Source organism: Dipodomys merriami, unplaced genomic scaffold, assembly GCF_024711535.1.
Source record: "Dipodomys merriami isolate MVZ:Mamm:240054 unplaced genomic scaffold, mDipMer1.0.p SCAF_1, whole genome shotgun sequence".
NCBI classification, from domain to species: Eukaryota; Metazoa; Chordata; class Mammalia; order Rodentia; family Heteromyidae; genus Dipodomys; species Dipodomys merriami.
This window is the reverse complement of record NW_027202270.1, coordinates 56,763,716-56,785,676: the sequence shown is the minus strand read 5'-3', so window position 1 is coordinate 56,785,676 and position 21,961 is coordinate 56,763,716. Positions and strand designations below refer to the sequence as shown.

At 34.9% G+C, this 21,961-nt stretch overlaps 1 long non-coding RNA gene across 1 annotated transcript; it reads right to left on the bottom strand.

Annotated features, from left to right (window-relative positions):
- Nucleotides 1-1,977: 1,977 nt before the first annotated feature.
- Nucleotides 1,978-20,479, bottom strand: LOC138837094 (uncharacterized). The gene is made up of 3 exons (XR_011375193.1): nt 20,272-20,479; nt 7,442-7,511; nt 1,978-2,371 (listed from the first exon to the last, which is right to left on the bottom strand). It is a non-coding gene; the product is annotated as an uncharacterized lncRNA (long non-coding RNA).
- Between the last annotated feature and the right edge of the window lie 1,482 nt (nt 20,480-21,961).

Here is a 21,961-nt window from a genome sequence, read left to right as displayed (position 1 = left end):
TAGTTCTTCATCAAAGGCAGTTATGGCTTCTCCTCTGTATACAGCTAGACCAGAGTCCCCACACTCACGTTCAACAGCACAGCTGGAAGTCAACTTCTCACCACTGTCACCAAAGGATTGTCATTTTAGGGGTAAGGGAAAAGAAGTGAGTGCCTCATTCACCTTCTTTTGTTTCCCATAAACTAAATGAAGGTGAACAGGAAGCCCTGGAAGAGGGTAAAGTTACAAGATGAAGCAATTCTCTACCCTAGAGAGGGCATATAGAAATCTGTGATTACACAAGAACATCTTGTGCCTAGAAAGATTTTAGTGTCACTGATAGTTTTTCAGATTTCTTTCTTAACAGCAAAAGCCATTATCCTACATAATACAATGCACAAAGCTTAAAGAATTCTCATTTAATATACATCATTTTATTTCTTTGAGGAACTTCAATACAGTTTTTCTGTCTATTGTTCTAAACATTTCTGTATACAGTTGGATCTCGACATCTATAGATTCTATATCCAACTATGGATCAAAAACCTCAAGGCATAGTCAATAAGTAAACAAGCCCTTTTCCACAATGGCCTCTAATCCCATTTCCAATAGAGTTTTTGTTCTCCATGAAACATGAAAAGTCCAGTCTTTACTATCCATATTTCTATCAGCATTGTTGTTTACAGAGGTCCTATAAGAATTACTGATTAAACTGCATTGTTGCATCCTAGCACTTCTCGACTTGCATCTCCAAATTCTTCCAAACACCTCCCACAAATCAGCTTCAAAGACTTAAAAATCTCATGGTCAGATTTGCTCACTTCCCTATTACCATTTTTAGGTATTCAATTTTAAAGTATTAAAATATTAGGTATAGGGGAAACAAAGGTGGAGGCTACAATGCTTGATAAGAAATGTACTCATTATCTTGTCCATGTATTGTAACCCCTCTGTACAGTATTTTCACAATAAAAAAATAAAAAAATATTAGGTATTAAATTTTTAGGCATTAAAATTAGTGATATTTTAGCACTGTGATATTTTAGCACTGTGGCAGAGCACCTCTAACTTTAAAGTTTTTGATTCTACAAGGAGTATTGCATATTTGTACTGAAAAATAGTTCATCATGTTACATAAATATGGTAAAGTAGAAAGTCTTTTAATAAATGGAAAGATGAAAGTAGTTGCTCCATAATATAAGAATCAGCCCCATTTACAGATGTGTTCATATATGACACTTGATACAGAAATTGAACATAAAATTGCTTATATAGGATAAGACATTGAACCAGGTGATTTTCAATTTTATTTTCTATGTGATTATAAGTAACAATAATACAAGTACACTATATTATTAAATAAAACTTTATTAAAACCTGAAAAAATATGTGAAGCACAACCTTTGTCCATGAGCTCAGAGTTTAGCAAGTATGAAGCAAAGTTATTAACTATTGCAACACAACCTGACAACTGCTATCGTGTGCATGTGTAGACTATGAGAATAACCCTTGAATCAAAATCAGAATTCTGCAAAGGAGTATCGTAGGCAAAAAAGATTCTTTTTTCTTTTTTGGGGGGGGGGTCCGGTCGTGAGCCTGAACTCTGAGCCTAGTGCTGCCCCTCAGTTCTTCAGCTCAAGGCTAGAGCTCTACCACTTGAGCCACAGCGCCACTTCCAGCTTTTTTCTTTTTGCTTATGTGGTGCTAAGGAATCAAACCCAGGGCCTCAGGCATGCAAGACAAGCGCTCTACCACTGAGCCACCTTCCCAGCCCCAAAGATTCTTTCTTTTGCTTTTATAGATTCTAAAATATTCTGAAATATAACTAAAACACATTATAAGAAAGACAATTGCATTTTGAGCAAATTATTTACAATTGAAGTATTTATCATAGTAGTAATCAAATTTGGTTTCTAAAGAGCATCATCCATCTTAAAGCAACAAATCAGGAATGTGCACAAGTAGTAAAGCATTCTTTATTATGTTGTTAACCTTCTTCATCATTTTCAGATTTAATACCACATAATTAGTGGTACTCATGCTTTCAAAGCTTCTCTACAATAATTTTTTACAATTTTTAATTTTTCTACAATACTCTCCATTGAAGCTTTGGGCTCTTAGTCTTCTTTCCATATCATTCTCCCATTCAAACATAGATGCCTCCCTTATTCTGGCAGTGACTCATTCCTGGGCTTATAAAGTTGCCTGCCTGTCAGGTAATTCTCTGCTTCTTCCTCACCCAATGTATGATGATAATTTCTATTCGATGCAGAGTTCAGTAGCATTATTTTACATTGTCACAGTCTTCTTCCAAATCCTCCAAGAGCACCACATTGTTAAAATCCTGACTTTGTTACTTGCCAATTAACTAACTTAGATTTGTTTGTCTGATCTGTAAAATGGAGATAATAATTACATTTAGCTTATACATTTATAATAATACTTAAATTCTCTAAATTAAATTACTCTATAAATAACTTATTTTAAATTGTTGCTAGGACATATTACTCAACTGATTTTAGTTGTTGTTATTAGCTGCAGTAACTCAATATATAAAGTAATCTTAAATCTGATCCAAATTTAACTTTACTCTTATTTCATATGAAACACCTACTCATGATAAGCAGTAGTTTTCTCTGTGTTTTATAAACTTGTCTTGCAAATACTTTCCTTGGAACTTGTGGTTTGATTATGCTCTGCCCCAAACATCTATTTATTTAATTAAATCAAATCCTATTCATTCTACATGGACTGATTTGGAACCCATTCACCACAAATCTTCTCTTGTCATAGCTGGTGGTAGGTCTCTCTCCATTCTAAATAGACATGATGATACTAAATTAAAGATGATTGAGTATTGTGGCATAAAAGATGCTGAGGCTCTAGATCATTAAAAAGCTAAATACTATAAAACTATTTCCTGTCTTCTAAAAATTGGCTGTTCAGGACAAAGGATGAACTAATGTAACAATGACACTCACTAGAAACTATGTTGGAAATGAACTTTACGACTTGGGATGGGAGGGGCATGCGGAGTATTAAGCAGGAGAAAATGAGGGAAAGAGTAACAGTGTTCAAAAAGAAATGAACTCACACCTTACTCATGTAACTGTAAACCCCCCACCATTCATCACCTTTACAATAATTTTTTTAATGAAATCAAAGTTGGCTGTTTTTATAGTGTGTTTTGTGATTGGAGCTAGTTCTTATTTCTGTGAATTGTCAAAAATTCATTGACATATACTCCAACATCTATATACATTATATATGTATATATTACAAGTTAATATATACTAATACACATTTATTAGTCTAAAGTCAACTACAATATCAAAAGCATACAAGTTGTGTATTCAAACTTATGTAGAATACCTGCAAAATGTTTATAACTGTCAGATTTTTAAAGCTATTCCTAAGGCCTCTATAAATAACTGAGCAGCGACATTCTACCCTCATCCAGCAATACTTGGATATTTTCAGTGAGGACACGCCCCTTCCTGCTACCCTGCAGCTTCTCAGTACACCAGCCTCTGCCCAATGAGGCAGGTTGGAAAGTACCTGCTCATAATTTTTTATCAAAGTGTAACAATGAATCAATCCCCAAGGAGCAATAAGCAGTCCAGCAAGTAGTACTTAAGCATACAGAGTGTGGAGCTAGCCAGACCTAAGCACAAATCATGTGTTTCTTTCACAAAATAACTTACCATGAGCAAGTTACATAGCTTTGTAAAGCTTTGTTTTCTTCATCTGTGAAATGAAGATGGTGCTAGGTCTAGAAAAACCTTATTGTAGGAGCTGTGTACTTGTTGACATTTCCATTTCAGAACCATAATTATGCAGTGCAAAGAGGTTTTTCTTCCAAGTCATGAATTCTAGAAAGTAATACCTTAGACTGGTTTCTACCTTTCATTCTGGAAAATCAGACTTTTCATTGTGTATTAGTGTTGCACCTTTCAAACATTTTCATTAGTAGCAAGAAAACCCTTTAATTTTCAAATAGAATCTTTTTTTGTGGGGGCCGGAGGTTGGTTGTGGCTTGAACTCTGGACTGAGCACTGTCCCTCAGCTCTTCAGCTCAAAACTAGCTTAGCTCTACCACTTGAGCCACAGCATCACTTCCAGTTTTCTGAGTTGTTTATTGGAGATAAGAGTCCCTCGGACTTTCCTGCCCCTGCTGACTTTGAACTGTGATTCTCAGATCTCAGCTTCCTGAGTATCTATGATTACAGACTGAGCCACCAGCACCCAGCTCAAATAGAATCTTAAACAATCTTCAATACAAAATGTAGCTTTTTTAGGGAGGACATTGAATTGGAAGACCTTGTCCCCACAACCTTGCAATGCCTGGAATCCAGAAAGTTCCTTAACACTTTTCAGTGACTTTCCTTTTCTGGAACTTTTGTTTTCTTTTTCTGGAAATTTTAGGTAATATGAATGGCTGCCCTCCTTTTCTTTTCAAGGTTGCTGTGACACTCAGATGAGCACATATGTATGAACGTCACTGTGAAATCGTAATGCCATATACAAGTACACACTGGCTTCTTATCACAACACAAGCTTCTACATTTTGGCTCACCTATTTGATTTTTTCCCAACAGATTTACCTTTTTAATTACATGCAGTTCCTTGCTAACAAGCAGGTTGTATTCTAAAATTTAATTTGCTAATCAGTTGTTAGGAACTCAGCACACATTTTCCCTTAAAAATAATGTTATAAATGGAATAGTGCCTTTCTAAAGAAATCTTCAAATGGCTCAATAGCCTAAGATGTAGTTCAAATATTATACATTTACTACAAAAACAGTTGGAGATAGTATTGCAGTGAAAGAAATCAGAGGCAAAATTTTTTTTAAAAATGAGTTTTTTATGTGAGTAAAGACAAGTCTACTTTTAAAAGAATAAGCATTAAAATTAGAGGAAAGCATAAATAAGCTTTAAAAATGATTCTGACTTGGTTGTGCTTACAATCAACAAATTTCAAAATCTAAACTTCCCTTTTGTATAATATTTGCACTTGGCAGGTGCTAGTAAATTAGTGGAGAATAAACAAGAGAACAAAGAAAGAATGAAAAAGTGTGAAAAAAGAAGCAACATGGTAAAAACACAAATTATAAGAGTCAGAAATGTAGTATTACCAACAAATAACTAGTAAAAGGAAAGGAAATGCTGAATATGTAATTTCAGTTGAGAAAATCCAAAAATAAAGGGAAAAAATAAGAAGGAAAGAATGTATATATCTTTAAAAAAGCACAATATCTTTTTGATGATTAATATAGTTGAGTTGGTCAAACCTACAGGCCTGCAATATTTACATTCAATAATGCTCACGTGGGTGATCATGCACAGAATCTCTACAGACTAGGTAAAAGCAAGAACTACAGGAGCAGGTGTCTGACTGCCCTTTAATATGAATTAGACATGTGAAACTGTTAGTGACTGACTGCTAGTAGTCAATAATTTAAGAATTACTAAAATTGTTTGAGGTAGGGAAATACTATCTGATAAATAATTAGGGGAAATTAGCCAAAGAAGAAAATATTTAATAAGATAGTCCACATGGTGGTTTGATATACAGTCATTTTAGAGATGTGTCAAATTTATTATGTGATTGGAAATTGTTTTCTACTCTAATATTAAATATTTATTATAACACATGATGCTCATAAAAATCTCTAGGGCAGTGAATAAAATGCTGGTTGCTAAAGTTTCTCAGATAAACCCTTGCTTTAAAGGTCACTGATGACTTACTCATCATCACATGCTGGTAGATACTATTCAAGAGCGACATTTCCTGTTGGCATTGCTTGCCCCATGCTCTCTCTCCACCTCTTGGTTCTAGGACCTACCAAGTTCTGAGTCTCCACCCATCTCTGCATCCATCCTTTGCACCATCTTCTAAGGCTTGTCTCCCTCTCCCTTCTTCCCTTTAAATGTTACTTTTTCTCGGAGTTCTAAATTTGGTTTTCTTTTCATTTTACAAATGCTCTGTAAACAATTTTACCCACATCCCTGGTTCCAACCAGCTACACACTACATTCCACACACTAACACCCAAATCTCCATCTCTTGCCCAGAATTCTCCTTCAGGTTCCAGACTTCTGCAATGAACTAAAAGCCAAGACAGGAGGTCCAAACAGGATTTACTTTTTCCTTTCATTTGCAATGCTATAGTTTAAATTGTTTCAGAAAATCAAATGCACTTTTTAAAAGAAGAGAGTTCATTCTTAGATCTTTCTGATACTTATCTCACAAATTACAATAATTTCACTTGTACCTAAATAGTTATGTAATTCTTTTATTCTTAGACTTGTGTTATAATAAAGAATTCACAATGCACTTGCTTTGTAATCTTTCTGATAAAGATTTTAGTTGGATCTGAGAAATTAAAATCTTTAAAGATTCAGAATAAATTTGGCTGTGTTTTTTAAGTACATTAAATTTACCTAGCAATTTTTAGAGATTATATGAATAATATATTATTAATTTTATCCCCTACCAATATAATACTTTTAAATGTCTTCAGCTATGGGGTCTTTAATACTTTCAGTTTTTATTCTACCATTGTTTCCTTAGTTATCTTTTTCAGATAATAATAAACTTAAAGAAAAAGGGTTGATACTTTGATGTAATTTCACAAATATTTTCTCCAATAACAATTTTTTTTTAATTTCTAGGGAACACTGAAGTATGTCCTTGTAAATGAAATCCTAAGCTTATAAACATTAAAGGATTCATATAAAGTGAAATCAGTAATATTATGGCAGGTCACTAGTAGAAGAAATTGATTTTTTTAAATGTTCTATGATACTCTATATACCCTCTATATACTCTATATACCCTCTATTATACTGTTATACTGTTAAGGAATAACCAAGTTGTCTTTGCTTAAAATGGCTAATGTTTTCAAATACCAGTAAGATAGAATATTTTATCATACATTAGCTAAATGTTTGTAATGGGCTCACTAAGTGCCGGCCATAGTGGAATTTTGTAGAACGTACAGATGCCTTTAGGCTGCTGGGGAATAACAGGGAAAAAACAATTATGAACAATGAGATGTACAAGTCGTTATGTCGAAAAACAAACTTTACAATTTTGGCAAGGAGGTTGGGGGGATGGGAAGGGGTGGGAAGGGAAAACAAAGGAGGAGGTAACAATGCTTGATAAGAAATGTACTCATTACCTTGCCCATACCCCTCTGTATGGTACTTTCACAATAAAAAAAAAATTTAAAAAAACAATTATGAAATTGCATCAAGATATCTTAACTTTCTATGTCTCAGCACTACCAAACATGATTGATAGCTATATAGACTTTACAAAGCCCTTTATAAATCACAGTATCTTATGTATATTAAACAACATTTTGATACACTATGAATTTTAATATGGGTGTCAAAAATATGAAGGATATTTTGATATTGCAGGTAATTGGATGTGAAACCGTTTCTAGAATACTTACCTGAAAACATTCTTTTCAGAAAATATCCTCACTCACTGCTCCCAAACTACTGTTTACAGATGCCTTCAGTCTGGTAGGAAATGATACAAGAAATACCATTATGAAGCCTCAAACATTATTCATTTCTTCTCTTCCTCACTCTTTTTTTCTATCATACAAAACCATCCTTCTTTCTAGATGTGTTATGCCCTGATAAAAAGGGCATCTGCCTAGTAAATACTACTCCTTGAAAAAGTTTGGCTCCAGGTGACAAATTCTGGAAGACCAGGTATATTTACATCCAGAAACTTAGATACCTTTCTTCTGTAGTTCCATTGGATGTCACACCCAGCCCTTTAATGCCTATACACTTCAGTCTAATGACCTGAAGAGCAGAAACTACTTCCTATCTCTAAAGCATATTTCAGTGTTGAGCACACAGTGGGTTTTCTTTTTGTTTGTTTGTTTGTTTGTTGTTGTCAGTCATGGGGCTTGAACTTTGGGCCTGGGCACTATTCTTTAGCTCTTCAGCTCAAGGTGAGTGCTCTACCACTTGAGCCACAGTGCCACTTCTGATTTTCTGGTGGTTTATTGGAGATAAGAGTTTCATGGTCTTTTCTGCCCAGGCTGGCTTTGAACCACTATCCTCAGACCTCAGCCTTCTGAGTAGCTAGGATTAAAGACGTGATCCACTGGCATCTGGCTGGTATTTCTTGAATAAATTGATAAATTTATTAAATAATACTGCACCTAATATATTAAATATGTTCATTTTCTCTTACATGTATTATTCAGAAGGGAGGCTGGATTATTTTCTACATACTATTCAGAATTATTATATTGCTAGTGGAGCATAAGATAACAAAAGGAAGATGAGTTAAAGAGGGAGTAGAGGTGATTAAAAAAAGAACTTCCGAGTTCTTCCAGAGACCTGCCCTTATTAGCTATAACTGAAACACTAATTGATGATCAGACCTTTCTTTTCATACTGTAATAGTTGTATTGCCAGCTAACCATATGATAAATTACTGTTTCTCAATGCAGTTGGCACAATGACTATAGATCCACAATCCTAACAATGCACCAAGTGATAGACTAATGTCAATCTTATAGATACAATATTCATAGTATGTACATATATCCTTTGTGTTTATTTATATATGCTTAAACTTCCAAAATCTAACAATTTTCAAATGGAAACAGATCATTCGTTTATAATGGCAAATATTCCATGAACTATTGAGAGGATCTGTTTGTCTCATATAGACCTGGAACCATTCAAAATTACATCCTTCAACACAGTCTCAAATAATACAACCAAGTCATGAAGAGTTTTACTGACCCCATAGTGTAGCAAATTACCCTAGGTAATTAAAGGCTAGATGTTAATTACCTAGAGAGTCTCTGGGTAATATCTGACAGCTTCACTTCACTCTTGTATACTTGCCAGGAAAGAAGCCAATACCCCTTCATCTTAAAAGAAAAAAAAAGAAGAGAAAGAATGAAAGAAAAGGGAAAGGGAAAAATGAAAGATTAAGAAAAGTAAAAAAGGCAGAACCAAAATCTTCCTGTTTAGTTTCAAACTTTTTCAGTCAATAATTTGTCAACGTAAAGGCCTTTTCTTTTCCTTTAATCACAGACTTGACCCAAAGAAAGGGAAGATAATATTAGGCTCTCTAGATGAATGCTCACTGGTAGATAATTCAATTATTGCAAGAAAATTATTTTAAACATTAAGATGCCCAAAGTTCAGTTTTTCTCTGTTTCTGCCACTATCACCAAGCTATTGATAAGATGTCTAAATTTATTGCGGAATAATTCTGCAGGAAAAGAGATAAAAGGTTCCTGAATAAAATATGAGGCGAGAGCTGTAAATTGTAGCAATGCATATCATTTCATTCAAATGTAGGAAGCAATTACCATCTGCTAGACTCATCAGTTCCCTCCTTTATGACTTAATTATATGTTTAATGCTATCAGATCAAGGAAAGGGCACAATAGATGAATGAGTGAGAGAAATAGAAAAGATTCGGCAACAAGACAAAAGGCAGCTGAAAAGTAACCTAAGAAGTGAATTGATTTCATTTGTTGGGAGAGAAGTTAATTTAAATAGTATATTCTATCATTTCCAATGGTGCACTGAGATAATATAAATCATGTGTTTGTGAATTTGCTTCATACAATTTTAACAAAAGCATTCAAGTTTTTGAAAACCTAAGGTCTGCAGGGTTTGATTTATTTATGAAATGGGTAACATTTACAAAGAAAGAGCAATGACTGACAACTAAAGCATTTAAATTATTATTAACAGACTTGCTATAGAAGTAGTAGATGGCAGGGGAAAGTCTGACAGATTCTCCTAGTTCTTTGCTACCTGGTTCAAAACAGTCCTCATGTCCCCGATGAAAGCATTTCTAAAATTTGACACAGTGATTTTTAGAAACTAATCATGACAAATCATGGCTCAAGAAAGGAACTCAGACACAGTTAAATGAGTTGTGCTTTGTCTTTCTCAAGGGTAGTTTGAATCTTTAAGAGAGTGCATTTATTACATAGGGAAAGGAAGTGTTGACATCTCTAGAGAATGTAATTTTCTTCACTTGGAACAGAATCCAAGATATACAGGTACTTAATAGTACCTGTCCTGGAAGTACTGTGCCTACCATCAGAATCTGGCCTAGCAACTTGTTTCTTAAATTGAAAATATACAACACCCTAAGTGAATAAGACACTTAGCTATTTAGAAGCCTAATTTCAGCCCCTTGATCCTTAATTACATGCTTTATAGGAAAAGTTGCCTCAATTCAATCTGCCTTCTCTAGAAGTTTGTCTTTAGGGTGTGGCTGCTCCCATTTAGCTTGGTCTACAACAACCCAGCACGCCTTTAGTAGGTCTTTGCCCTTAGGTATTTGTAGCTGTTACTAGGAATTGAGACTGCAAGGGTACAAAAGCCCTTTTGAACAAGTATTATTGAGAAATATTTTTCATTACTTCATATATACGTAAAAAATAGATGATTTTGGAAAAACATCTTTTATCTAGTTGCCTGAATTTCCTTTTTATAAATTATGCATAATTGGAAACACTATGCCTGGTTTTGGTGCTTAGGCACAATGCATGTCTAACAGTTTCATTTTGCCATTTAATGTCAGCTTATTGTATTATTGATGAGACAGCAATCATATGATACACATAATCTTTAAATAACTCATCAACCTTTTCCCAGCTCTTTATCCTGGCATTGGTGTCCTAAAATGAAGTTAAACAGAAGGTTTGAAGTCTCTTTATGATTCTCTCCATTGGAAGAGAAAATTGCTTTTGAGTACAACAACTAGATAGTCCAAGTGTCAGAAAGGCAGTATTAATTTTACATTTCTTTCATTTAACATATATTTTGTACTTAAATCAAAATGTTTTATTTTACTTGCATAACATTTCTCTTCTCTTGGTTGCTTAAAAGTGACCAGGTGGAATTTTGCTCGGTTTTTATTTACTCTTTTCCATATTTAGACACATATTCAACCAGATACCTTAGCAAAAATCATCTTATCACAATTCCACAAGCCTTAACAGAGTACAGAATTCTTTAATTGTTTAATGTGTCGTGTATCACTCTGTAAATTTAAAGGAAATAGCTCCCCACTTTAGAGCTATTTGGAGAGGTAAAAGCTATAAGATCAATGTCTTTTATTATTATTTTCATACATTGTATGCTTTTTTATTTGCTCAGCTTCAGGTAATTTAGATAGGTTTACATGGTAATGAGAAATGTTTCATTCTAATATCTTCCCAGTATGAAAGGATCTGAAATAGACATTGCTAGCTGAAATGATGGCATCTAAGTTAATACATCAAAAAGACACAGGCCAACTATGATATAATTGAAGTTTCATGTAGAAGTTAGATTACTTCTGCCACATTTTTTTTTTTTTGTCAGTTGTGGGGCCTGAACTCTGGGCCTGGGCGCCTTCCCTCAGCTCTTAAGCTGAAGGTTAGTGCTCTACCACTTGAGCCACAGTGCCACTTCCAGTTTTTTCTGCTTATGTGGTGTTGAGGAATCGAACCCAGGGCCTCATGCATGCAAGGCAAGTAAGTATTCTACCACTGAGCCACCTTCCCAGCCTATTCTGCCACATTTTGTACAGCTTTTATATTTTTATTATACATATAGAAAAAGACCTATACATATATTTATATACACTATATATGTGTGTGTATATATGTAGTGTTTATATATGTAGCATATATTGATATTCATGGGTACACATATGTGCATAATATAGAATATGTATAAATATAATATGGATGTTTCTGTAGTATGAAATTATATACAAGAGAGTATATATAATAAATTACACATATTAGAATATTTATATATGCATATTTATTACTAATACTTTATTGAAAAATCATACTTATATATGTTTATGAGGTAGAATATGATGTCTTAATATTTGTATAACAGTAGAATTATTAAATCAAACTATATAACGTATCATCACTTCCTTTACCAATCATGTTATGGAGTAATCTAAGTGCCTAAGCACTTATTGTAAAAAAAACATGGAATTATAAACTTCATGTCATCTTTTTATAAAACCACAGGTCTTCAGTCCTTTCTAGTTTGTTTTTGTATTTTAGTTTGTGCACAATGAATTAAGGAAAGTGCTTTACTTATGGTATTTCCTTAAGAATAGCAGAACTATCCAAGTTAACTTTATAAAGTTAATATTTGGGGAAAAATAAAGAATAATGATTTATGTTAGACTTGGCAGCTTTCTTAAGAGAATTATCAATGATTGGATTCTTGTAAATGTTAAATAAAATCATTGTTATATTCTAAATGAGATAAAAAATTGAATAATGATATCAAAAGATTAAAATGGCACGTTTAGCTAGAATTCAAGAGGTTTCCTTCTCCTGTTCTAGAGTATATAAGTCTCAAATATATATGTCATATCTTAGAGTCAGTGATACAAATAAACAACAAATAAACACACCCTTGTATCTCTAAATGTCAGCTGAACTACATTTGCTATCATTTTTCAAGTTGTCCTTCATTTCTTTTTGTTTTTTTTTCTTTTAACCTGAAGTTTTCTTTTTTTATTTTTACTTAATATTTTTTATTGTAAAGATACCATAGAGAAGGATTACAGTCACATGAATAAGGTAATGAGTACATTGCCTATCAAGCTTTGTTACCCCCTCCTTTGTTTTTCTCTGACAATCCCTTCCATCCCCAAGTTGTAAAGTTCCTTTTCAACATGGTGTCTTGTACATCTCATTGTTACAATGGGTCAACTTGTATACTTATTCCAGCATTTTGTTATTTCCCTTCCCCTTCCTAAATTAGAAAAATGAATATACAAGATGCAGGGCACCAGAATCAAGTATACTGAAAATATGGGTTATAACATGGGGGCAGAACATACAAAAGAAACACAAAAATCACATAGTACATTATAAGTACATTAAAAACAACATCAAGAAAAATATAACCTCTTGTGTTACTAAGGTGGGGCTCATTTCATTTAGCATCAACTGCCTGATTAATAAGTGGGCTAAAGACTTAAAGAGAGACTTCTCTGAAAAGCAAATAAGAGTGGCCAATAGACACATGAAGAAATGTTCAACCTCCCTAGCCATAAAAGAAACACAAATCAAAACAACATTTAGATTCCACCTCACCCCAGTTAGAATGGCTAGAAACAAGAACTCTAATAACAGATCCTGGAGGGGATGTGGTCAAAAGGGAGCTCTACTGCATTGTTGGTGAGGATGTAAACTTGTTCAACCACTCTGGAAACCAGTATGGAGGTTCCTCAAAAGACTCCACATAAAGCTCCCCTATGACTCAGCAATCCCACTTTTGGGCATTTACCCAAACAATCACAAACAAGGACATACTAAAGTTACCAGCCCAACTATGTTTACTGCAGCATTATTTACCATAGCTAAGATATGGAACCAACCCAGATGCCCCTCAGTAGATGAATGGATCAAAAAAAATGTGATATATCTATACCTATATCTATAGATATATATAAAAATCCTATGCCTCCATCAGAAAGAATGGCACTACCCCATTTGCTAGAAAATGGAAAGACTTAGAAAAAATTATATTAAGTGAAGTAATTCAGACCCAAAGAAACATAAGCCCCATGGTTTCCCTTATTTGCAATAACTAGTATATGTCTAGGACAAACAGCTATATCAAAAGCTATATCTTTCAAAAGAAATAAAACTGTCATAAACTTCTAAAGCTTTTAACAAAACAAAGGAAAAATGATCAATATGGAAACTCTGTAGTACTGTAGGAACTATGAGTGAATATCTAGAGAATAAATGATGCCAGCAGAAAAACTTGTTTGTGTGATTGTTTAGGCTGAGTGTTTGACTTTCTGAAGTAATCCTGTCAAAAGATAGGAAGAAGTGCCAGAGTGTACTTATCTTACTGCTTCCGGATATCCTGTTATCTACTTCTTGGAATGTGCCTTTATGATCTATTTTCTTTTCTTTTCTTTCTTTTCTTGTCATTTTGTGGGGCTTGAACTCTGGCCCTGGGCACTGTCCCTCAGCTCTTCAGCTCAAGGCGAGTGCTCTACCACTTGAGCCACAGTGCCACTTTCAGATTTTCTGAATGGTTTATTGGAGATAGGAGTTTCATGGATTTTCCTTCCCTGGCTGGCTTTGAACCACCATCTTCAGATCTCAGCCTCCTGAGTAGCTAGGATTACAGGTGAGAACCACTGGCATCCCGGCTAGATCTGTTTTCTTAAGGTAGCCCCAGGACAATCTGACTCCATAAAAGCATAAAATGAGGGATAATCATCAGTTTAACCATATCTGCCAGTTAAACTAATTGCTTGGCCACGATTGTATTGAAGTATGAATTATTTAATATGAAATATGGGATAAAACTGCAAGGGCATTCCTTTAACAGTTACCCTAGTATCTACTGGTAGGAATGGGCAGATCAACATATCTAGAACTCTATTTATTTTATATGTAATACACATTATAATTCAGTCACTGATTTATTTCCATAAATAATAAGCAATTAATGCTATAAATGTATCCGAGATGGAGCCAGATCTAAAGAGATACAATGCTGCTTTTCAATTTCTTCTTCAGGAACAAAAGGTTTGTTAGTAGATAATTTCAATAACATTTTGTAATTGCTCAGCAAGACAGAATTTTGTGAATGGCTTGAATTGCAATAGGTTTCAGAAAAAGAAAAGGACTACACAAGGGCTGACTAAACCTCAGCTCTTTGTTGATTCTACAAGTAACTCTAAGCATTATGCAATTTAGTCCATTCTTCTAGGACTTTTCCCAAATAGAGTAAGTTTGACCAAATACTCTCTTCTTTTACAGGTCTGTAATACTGTACTTAGGATTTTCCTGTGAATTCTCCTCAATATTAATAATAATGTTTAATGTCTGTGGTAGGCCATGGGGCCCCTGTGCAGACACCTGCCTACCTCTTGGCTAAGTTTCCACTCAGTATTTGTTACCTAGCACACCAGGAAGCAGTCACCTCCCCCTCCTGCTAGGTTATATCCTGGGCAGCCCCTGGCCTTTTATCTGACCATAGGCGGGTCTCAGGCCGTGAGGTTACATCTAGATCCAATGTGGCCACACCTTTCCCCCACCTGGCACACCGCTTCCTGTCCCTAGACTAGATAAATCGTGGTAGGGGTTCGGTCTCCCCTCTTTCGGCCATGCTTTTCCACTATGCATGGCGGGCACAGCAGTTAGGTAAATAAACTGTTTTCCTGCCCTAATAGCTCATGGTGTTCTACCTAATGAAACCTACCTATTTAATATACCTTACAGTTTATAATGAGATTTACTCTTTACCTGGAAGATTCAACCAAAAGAATACATTGTATGATCTTTTATTCGTTTTTTTGGCATCTCAATTTCTACCACCTTCCTTATTTTAGTACAGAAAATAAGTTACTTTACAACTATTAGGCAGTCATCAATATACCCAATACAAGTAAGGAATTATTTTTCAGGAGAAAAGCACTAAAATTGTCCTCTATTCTAAAAATAATTCTTCATGCCCCAAAGGAACATATTGGCTTCTACAATATGCCTTTATATCACATCCCTAGATGAGACGTCTCCACCATTAAGAAAGGATTACTCTGGGGCTGAAGATGTAACTCAACAATATAGCACTTGCTTTGGAAGAGTGAGGACTCAAGAGTGAGGGTTCAATCTTGAACACTACTATCAGGGAAAAAATGTATACTTACATATGTACTTTCATAATACTCTGTATGTAACTGGTGGTTATACATAAGACTAGCATGTAGATATAACTCTAAAGTTTCCTTTGGACAAACTCAAAATAGAAATACACATTTCTAGCCAGGCCCCAGTGGCTCACACCTGTGCTCTTAGCTACTAAGTAGTCTGAGATCTGAGGATCGCAGTTCAAAGCCAGCCCAGGCAGCAAAGTCCATGAGACTCTAATCTTCAATAAACCACCAGAAGACCAGAAGTGGTGCTGTGGCTCAAGTGGTAGAGTGCTAGCCTTGATCTGAAAAGCTGAGGGACAGGGCCCATAGTTCATGCCCCATCACCAACCAAAAAAAAAAAAAAAAAAAAAAAAAAAAAAAAAAAGAAAGAAAAAGAAAAAAAAAGAAAAGAAAAGAAAAAGAAAGAAAGAAATATATATTTCTGTCACACAATTGTTTATTCTAAAAATATATATTCAGTGTGTCTGATGACAAAGAGTATAAGCAGAAATAATGGAGCCCATTTAGTAGACTCTCCTAAATTGACTCCACAAGAGCTGTATTTGGTTATCATTTCCTGAGCCTTTAATTAATGAAGACTAGCAAACTCTCTCCAGGTTGCAGCTATCAATGCAGATTCCCAAAGACAAGTTCCTATGATGAAAAGATTTGAAGACATCAGTTCATTGAATTTTAGTCAATTTTCCTCACCAAATCCCATTCACTGTCACAAAACATGGAGTTTTGTTTTTATTTTAATTATTAGAATTAGTTTGCATCTAAAAGGAAACTAAAAAGATTTTTTTCAAAAAATTTAAGATAATACATGAATATATAACTGCAGTTATAGCCTCAAAGCTTTTCTTGAAAATATAATAAATGTCTGACCTTAAATCAGGAGAGAGGACTGGGAAGGTGGCTCCGTGGTAGAGTGCTTGCCTCACATGCATGAGGCCCCTCAGCACCACATAACAGAAAAAGCCAGAAGTGGTGCTGTGGCTCAAGTGGTAGAGAGCTAGCCTTGAGCTGAAGAGCTGAGGGACAGCACCCAGGCCTAGAGTTCAGGCCCTAGGACTGACAAAAAAGAAAAAAGAAAAAGAAATCAGGAGAGAATTCCATTGGTGTAATTCCTTAGAAAGACAGTACAACAAAATGAATATTTGGAAACAGGTACTTGAAAGGAAGTGGATTGGGTTAAGGGAAGGTAAGTAGATGAATGAAAAGAGGAAGGAAAGAGGATAATGCATTGATAAAATTCAATGTGTATCCTACAAAATTAAGAAAATGGAGGAAGGGTAGAGTTGGGAGGGATGGGCAAGACTGATGAAACGGTCACATCAATCAAGATGAATTGTATTCATTCATCAGTTTGTTGAATAGTAAATCCTTTGTACAACTACTTGGATAAAAAATGTATTGAAAACTAAAAACACAATAGTATAATCAGGAAGTAAGAACTGGCATGGAGAGGGAAGAAAAGAAAAAAAGATGTCATGTCAAGACCAAATATTTTATTTTGCTATTAAATGTAATTAGAGATATATTTGTTTAAATGTGTATAAGATAAAGATATAATTGGTAGGATTTAAAACAGAAGTTCTCTCTTTTAAACTCCTTCAAAGGACAAAAGCAAACAAAATATGGTCCAAATATCAAGAGAGAAAACATAGAAAATGGCAAAGAAGCACAGAAAATAGAATCTATAAAACAAGATGACAGAAGTAAGACCAAACATATCAGTTATGACAATGTATGTAAATGTGTTGAACTCCCAATTAAAAGGCAAAGACTTAGATTAGAGTAAGAAACAGAATTCAACAATATGCTGTTTACAAGAGGCAAACTTAAAACAGGATTACTTGGAAAGGTTATAAATAAAGGATAGTCAAAGAAATATCCACAAAATATAAACAAAAAGACAACAGCAGTAGCAGTATTCATATCAGCTAAGGTAGAATTCATGATATAATGCAAAGAAGCCTAGATTTTCTTTATAATATAGGAAGCATTTGTAAATAAAGTTAGATTCACTATCAAATAAATGCGACAAGTAGAAAAGAATCAAAATATAAAGGATAGTAACCCATATAAATAATTTTAGTGTAATCATAATCATAGTACAAAAATCTCAGTGCATCTAATCAAGCCATACCAAATCACTGAATGAACAGGAGCCATGAGAGTTTTGAATATATTAAAATTCTCGGGGGCTGGAAAGGTGGCTCAGTGGTAGAGCGCTTGCCTTGCATGCCTGAGGCCCTGAGTTTGATTCCTCAGCACCACATAAGCAAAAAGAAAAAAGCCGGAAGTGGCGCTGTGGCTCAAGTGGTAGAGCACTAGCATTGAGCTGAAGAGCTGAGGGACAGCACCCAGGCCCAGAGTTCAGGCCCCATGACCAGACCCAAAAAAAAAAAAAATTCTCACCTTCCAAACTGACTCATTTAAAAAGTGATAACACTCAGGAGCATAGGGAGAATAGAAATAAATTCTCTAATGTAGAGTATACTTTCTCTCAGAGTATACTTTCAAAGCATGACTTGCAATTGTAAAATATGAAAGGAAATTTAAACCCAATTTTAATTGAAAGTTTAAAAATTACTCCCACAATATGAAAAGTTTGAAACTCAAATAAACACATGGAAAAGGAGCACAAATTAGTACAATGGCCTAATCAAAAATTATAAACTAACATTTATGTAGTACTTTGTTTGAGACCAATCCCACTGTGTGCATTCATGCATTAGATTCATTGGTTTCCACAACAAACATATGAAGTTTGAAGAAGGAACAGGAGGTGGACATAAGGAAATGGAAAGCAAATGAATTCAAGCAGAAGAAACAGATTGAGCCAAGGAGCATGGATGAGAAAACGAAAGACACATATGGGAAGAGCAAGAAGTTCAAGTTCCATCCAGAATTGTGGATGCGTGCATAAAAGATGAAGCCATAGCTTTCAGTTAGACCATGGGGCTAGACTTTATTTCTAGGAAATAATGATTCATTGCAGATTTGTGAACAAGAAAATAAAATTTCCATAATTATGTTTGAAGAAAATTACTCTGATGACAATTAATTGGAAAGATGAAGGAGTGAAGCAGTTAAGTGTTGGGCCTGTAGCATAGTGGTAGAGCACCTGCTCAGCATGAGTGTGGCTGTAAGTTAGCTCTCCAGAAATGCCAAAAGAACAAACACAAAAGAAAGGATAATAGAAGAAAATTCAATGAGGAAGTCCAAAATGGGATCAGTAGATAACAAGGAAATAAAGAGACAATTGTAAAGAGTATCTATACAAAAGGTTAATAAGATTTGGATACTGGGAACAAACAGAATTTTGGAAAACTTTGGAAAATGTACATTCCATTCATCTCATTTGTTAGATGAACTGAAGTTTATAGTAATTAAATACATTTTTTTCAATGGTCCTAGAAGCTATTGTTGGGAGAGGATAAAACAAGAACCAAGATACAAGAGTTCCTAGTTCATTCTCTCCTCTTTATTAACTTAGTACTAGGAATGAAGGAGAAGAAAGACATAAATATTTAGGGTTTCGGTCTACTGATGTCACAGAGTCACTGTGGTGACATCCACCAAAATAGGGAACCCAGGAGAAATTTCTTGTCCACTTATTGTTCTAAAGGAGCATCTATCTGAAAAGATCTATCATTCAGCTGAAAATTTACAGACAGGTGAAAATCCACCACTGGAGATGGAATGGAAATTGAACATAGGTTTACTATTTACAGTTATGTGAGAACTTGTGAAGAAAGGAAAGAAAGTCCATGAATAGGGGTGTGGGGATTTAAGAAGAGATGAGAAAGTAGATGACTCTGTGTACATATTGTGTAGGACACTAGAAGAAAATCCAGGAAGAATAACAATGAAATGTTGGAGAAATAGCCATCAAATCTAGGTAGTCTCTTAAAGAGACTATAGGAAGGCCTGCTGCCTTGGGAGGTTTTATATATCTGTTTTTATAGTTCTTTCAGACTATGGTCTATTGATGTAGCAAAATGTGAGGTGAATTTGAATAATTGTAAACATTATTTTGTATGTCTGTAATGTTAACTGATAGGAATTTATAAACGCAGCTTTAAGTAGTCATTAAATATTAAATGTTACTAATACTACCAATTCTTTTGGCATTGTTCTTTGTCTTTGGAGTAAAGGCCAAATGCTTCTCACATTTTTTTTATTTTTGTGTACACATACATATTTACATAGCCTTCACAGGTTATTTGTGATTTTTTTTTCTTTTTGCATACTACAACCATTTAGAAAGTACATTTTGAAAATGGATATAGGCTTTTTCAGTTACATACAGATCTCAATTTTTTGTATGGTGCTGAGGCAAACACTCTACCACTCTACCACTGAGTCATACCCCATCCCTTTACTTCAGGTACATAGATTACGCATAAAATAATTTAAAATACTGATAGAACTACCACTCTAATCCTCGTATATAGAATAAGAGGTCAAAAGAAAATTCAAGATTACATGCTTATACAGCAGACAAAACAGGGCATACTGCAAGTTGAAGTACTAACATAAGTAGATCACAAAAATGAATGCTAATTTCCTCCTTAACCATAGCCTTACCTTCAACTTTTCCTCATATCATGTCTCTCCTTCCTCATTTCGATGTCTTTAATACATGTGAGCCGTATGTTCCCTTCCTTGGAATCCTAGTTCTCTTAGTGGCTTGATACTATTTTATGAAATATATGTACACAATCTGACAGAACTCCAATTCTCACCAAATTGTGGTAGCCTTAACATCACATGATAAGACAAAAAAAAAGCTTATCTTAACCCTTTTGCCAACCTCTGTCCTCTCATTTGTAGATATCTTTCTCTACAGCATCACTGGTGATGCGCAGGGGCAGAGTGGTTCTACAGTGAGTGTTCTCATAATAGGCAGATTGTTTCTAAAGACAGTCTAGAGCAAAACTTGTTTCTGAAAACAATCTCCCATGCTACTGTGCTCCAGATAAAGGCCTGTTTTCTCCACTTGGATCACCGCCTATCACAGCCTCAGAGAAGCCAGAATGTCATTATGATTCTCTCTACCTTAAATCACTGATGCTTTCTTGATATTCTGCTTAGAGATCACATGAGCTATTTCTTGTACCATGGGGTGTACATCGGATTGGAGACATGACCCCGCTTTCCCTCTGTCTGTCATCTAACTACCTAAAAAAAAAACTTCTGGTACTGACTGGATCTTCAGGGCTTTCTTCATACCTGCAAACAGGAAGGCACAATAAATATAAACATGCTTTGCTCCTCTAACAAAGTCCTATAATCCTTCATCTCAAAGATATTAATAGTAGCTTTATTTATTGAAAATTAAATCCATGTATTGACTCATCTAGTCTTTTGAAGAAATCTTTAATATAAGTCCTACTGTTATCTCTGTTTCTCAGTTGATGAAACTAAGACACATAGCACAAACTGGCTACTAGTAGGATTTGAACTCAAGCAGTCTATCTTTGAAGCTTATATTCTTTTTTTTTTTTTTGGTCGGTCATGGGGCTTGAACTCTGGGCCTGGGTACCACTTGAGCCACGGTACCACTCCCAGTTTTCAGTGGTTTATTGAAGCTGGCTTTGAACCGCAATCCTCAGATCTCAGGCTCCTGAGTAGCTGGGATTACAGGAGTGAGCCACCAGCACCCAGCTTTGAAGCTTATATTCTTAAACACTTGACTCAGCAAAAGTTTGAACCAGCACAGAATTTCTAAAATATACAAGTTTCTTCTCTCTAACTCATGTGGATTTTCTAGACACTAGATTTTCTTGACGGGTTTCTTGTCAGTCCCCATTTTCCTGCAGGGATCTTTCCCTCGGAGTTTTGCAGTCAGACCACTACAACTATTCATCTTAATTCAAAGTGACGGGGATTTCTATTTATCTTAACCTATAGTGAGATCAGAATTCAAGGTCTTTCCTGACATATACAGAACAGGATTATAACCAGAAGGTTGAAGATGGTTTCTTTACCCACCAAGTTGCCTATCTCAACTGATTCTGTGACTCAGAAGATTCTCCTTCCATTTTCAGACTGCTATGATTCCCTAATTCTACTGAGAGCTGTTTGTTCATAGGTTGTCTCTATCTTCTACATTTTTGTAGCGTGTATCATCTAGCAAGTGTTAACGAAAGTTCGATGGAGGGATTTAAACTAAGTGGATCTTTTGGTTCTCACAAGAAAGAGAAAAATGCAGTATAAATATAACCATCAGGTCCAGGCCTGTGAAGATAGTTTAAATACTAACAGATTTCCAAGT